The sequence below is a fragment of the Ictidomys tridecemlineatus genome, unplaced genomic scaffold (assembly GCF_052094955.1).
Source record: "Ictidomys tridecemlineatus isolate mIctTri1 unplaced genomic scaffold, mIctTri1.hap1 Scaffold_195, whole genome shotgun sequence".
Lineage (NCBI taxonomy): Eukaryota > Metazoa > Chordata > Mammalia > Rodentia > Sciuridae > Ictidomys > Ictidomys tridecemlineatus.
This window is the reverse complement of record NW_027521673.1, coordinates 160,635-164,347: the sequence shown is the minus strand read 5'-3', so window position 1 is coordinate 164,347 and position 3,713 is coordinate 160,635.

Below are 3,713 nucleotides of genomic sequence, written 5' to 3'. Positions count from 1 at the left end.
CCTCAGCTTTTCCTTGGCAGAGAGGACCCCATTGGATTGGGATTTTTTTTTACATTAACTGTAAAGTTTTGTGCCCAAGTCTTGGCCTTCCTGAGATACAGAAGCCAGGACTGTTCATACTGGTCACAACCATTCCCATTGGTTCTCAAACAACTTAAAAAAATAATAATAATCCTTAGCACCCCTCCCTCCTCCTGGAATTCCACATCTCTGTGGAAAATTGCTTGACAATAACTGAGAAAGGAAAAAGATCAAGGCTAAGAGAATAATAGAGCCAATGATAAAGGAAAAATTTAAATTAGTTCCTATTGTTTTTAACAAAGTGTTGAGACCATGGGAGTATAAGTTGGTAAATTGGTCAAAGTATAAATTGGTAGAACCTGTTCAGTGGGGAAATAGGTGATATATATATGTTTTACATAATTTTCCAGAAATTTGTGCTAAGGAAATACACATTGGGAACTAAGGTTTTGACTATTATATGGTTTATAATAGCTAAAAATAAACTGTTTGGCTCACCCTGTTTCAGGGTCCAGATAGTAAAAACTTGTCTCTAGTTTTTTCAAACATTATAATTCAGTGATGTGATTAAACAGGTGATGGAAAATGGAGAAGCCAGATACTACAGAGAAGCAACCCAGAAATTATGACATCAAGAAAAGTTGCTTCTGAGGCTGTAGTTGTAGCTCAGTGGTAGAGCGCTTGCCTAGCTAGCATATGTGAGGCATTGGGTTTGATTCTCAGCACTGCATAGAAACAAATAAAAAATAAAGATCCATTGACAACTTAAAAAAAAGCTTCTTCTGGAAGATTGCAAGTTCAAAGCCAGCCTCAACAATTTAGCAAGTCCCTGAATAACTCAGTGAGACCCTGTCTCTAAATAAAATACAAAAAGGACTGCAGATATGGTTCAGTGGTTAAGCACCCCTGGATGTAATCCCTGAAACCAAAAAAAAAAAAAAAAAAGGAAAAGGTGCTTCTAGCCTGCTGCCTAGATCAGAGTGCAAAAGCTGGGGTCAGGGGGAGTGAAGAGGCAGTAACTGGAACCACAAAACTGGGTGGGGAATGTAGAGTTACCAGGGTTTCTCTCCCTCCCACCTTTTAGTGTTCTGCAGTGTTTCCTGATGGCTGAACCTAGTTGGTAAAGGGACCTTGGGAAATGGGATAAAGAGCAGGGTGGTGGGATGACTTGGACCCCAGCAATTAGCAAAGTAACTGGCATGTGCCCTACATTATGATCTTTGATTAGACCATTATATGGAGTTATCAAAGAATATTATAGGCATTATAGAAGAATATTTAATAACAAAGACAATGTTCAGAGGATGCTGCTTCATGCCCCCAGTGTGTTAGAACCTGAACAGTTGCCCTCTGAGGGAGCTGCATCCTGGGATCCAATGGATTGAGAATTGAAAATGTACTTAGGCCTTGATGTTTGCACATGTAAGCTCTTATCATTCCTGGAACAATACATATAACAACTATTTATATTATATTAAGTATTTCAACTTTCCTAGACATTTACGTTCTCCTGTATGGGAAGATATGTGGAGGTTATATGCAAATACTATACCATTTTATATAATGGATTTAAGCATTCATGAATTTTAGTATCTTTGGTGAGTCCTGAAATCAATCCTCCATGATGCTCAGAAATATGACTATATTATGATCCTATTGTTGTTAAATACAATACTATATGACAGCAGGTGTAGTGGACTTCCCTGAGTCTCCCCTCTGCCTCAATGATTTGTTGTGGTAAAGGCAGGCAGCCCCCTCCTCAGCAGCTCCCCACAGGTTTCCCACCCCTCTGGGCATCTGGGAGGCTTGGCCTTATCTGCCATTCCTAGCCTGGCTACTCAGTGCAATGTTGGTACCTGCCCTTGGGTCTCTGTGGGTTCCCTTAAAGCCTCAGAAGAGCTTCTCTGTCATTTCCCTTGTGGGGTGTGGGTTTGGAGTGGCATAGACCCTTAATTCTCCCCAAATCCTAGTACTAGACAGGATGTTTAGCATATAATTTTCTAAATTTCTTAAGATCAATTCCTGCATGAGAGGATCTCAGAGCCCTGGATTCTCCATGCTCATGCTCCATCCCTCACCATGGGGAAATTATTCCCTTCCAACAAGTATAAGGTCCGTACACCACCTACTCACATCTTAGAAATATCTTTTCTAGATTCAACCAAGACCATACAACTTTTTCTTTCTTGGTTGCTTTGTTTTCTTACAGCTTGGGCCTCCAGGAGCAGAAGGCCACTGCTATATCCTTTCAGGGTAATTTCTCATCATTGCACAAACTTTTCTTGCTTTTTAATTTTCTTGTTTCCTTTCATCCTCACTCTCTTTTTTAATTAATATTCTCCACTTCCAAATGCCAACCATTGTGCTCCATGTGAAACTTATTTTGTATGTGTTTTTATGAAGCATATATTGCTTTGATGCTTTTTAATTTTATGTGTGTTTGTTTGTGATGCTGGGGGGATGGCACCCAGGGCCTTGCAAATGCTATGCAAATGCTCTATCACTGAATTACATCCCCAGCCTCTGTGTGCATTTTTTTAAAAAATACTAATTCTATTGGCTAAAAGTCTCTTTCTGTCTCCCACCTCACAAAGCACCGTGTTTTCAAAGGCCCAGGGGTGTCATGTGCTCAGCTAATGCATTATTTCCCATTGCCACAAATATCCCATTGTGTGCATATACTCACTCCGTGTTCCCATTCATCTTCTTAAAAGTGGTCATGTGCATTGACTCAAATCTGGATACACAAACATGGCAATGAGTGTCACTACAATTAATTTCTTTGCACATGACCGCATAATTATCCTTGTGATCATCTCTCTGGGCATCTACCCAAGAGCAGGACAGCTGGATCATAGGATGTGCAATTGCCACATTTGACCCCCACACTACCAGCTTACCCTTTTGAAAGGCTGTCCCTGCTGTCAGTCACCTGCACAAATCTCCACTAACACTTGGCATTGTCTAGACATCTATTCATAATTAATCTTATTAGTGTAAAGTTGAATCTTATTGTTGCTTGAATCAACATTTCTCTCGTTACTGTGGATTTCAGCATTTATTTATATGTGTTTGCTTTTGGATTTCCCTTAGTTGACTCCCTTTTAATATTTGTATTCAACCAGTGTTCTTTTTCCTTTCTGATGCACTAGAACTCCTTATTTAATGCAGGTATCAATCCTTTGGGAGCTTTAGATATTGCAGGTATCTTCTAACCTGTTCATTGTGTCTATGGTGTCTTTTGTGGACTAGAAAGCCTTTAATTTGGAGTAATCAAATCCACCTATCATTTTTGCTTACAGTTTATACAGTTTTTCGGGGTTTCTTTTGGTACTGGCAATTGAACCCAAGGGCTCTTAACCACTGATCCACGTTCTCAGCTCTTTTCATTTTTTTAGTTTGAGACAGGGTCTCACTAAGTTGCTTAGGACCTTGCTAAGTTGCTGAGGCTTGCCTTGAACTTTTGACACTCCTAAATTGGCCTCCTAAGATGCTGGGATTACAGGTGTGTGCCACCACACCTGCTTACTGTTTGTATAGTTGGTTCTTCTAAATTTTCTGACTAAAATGGTCTTCTGTTAATTTTATTTATTGGTAATTTTTTGCCTTAAAGGATAAATGAATCCCTTGAAGAAGTTTGTTTTCTATATAATATTAAATAGGATTTAGTTTTTTTTTTCCATGTTACTAGT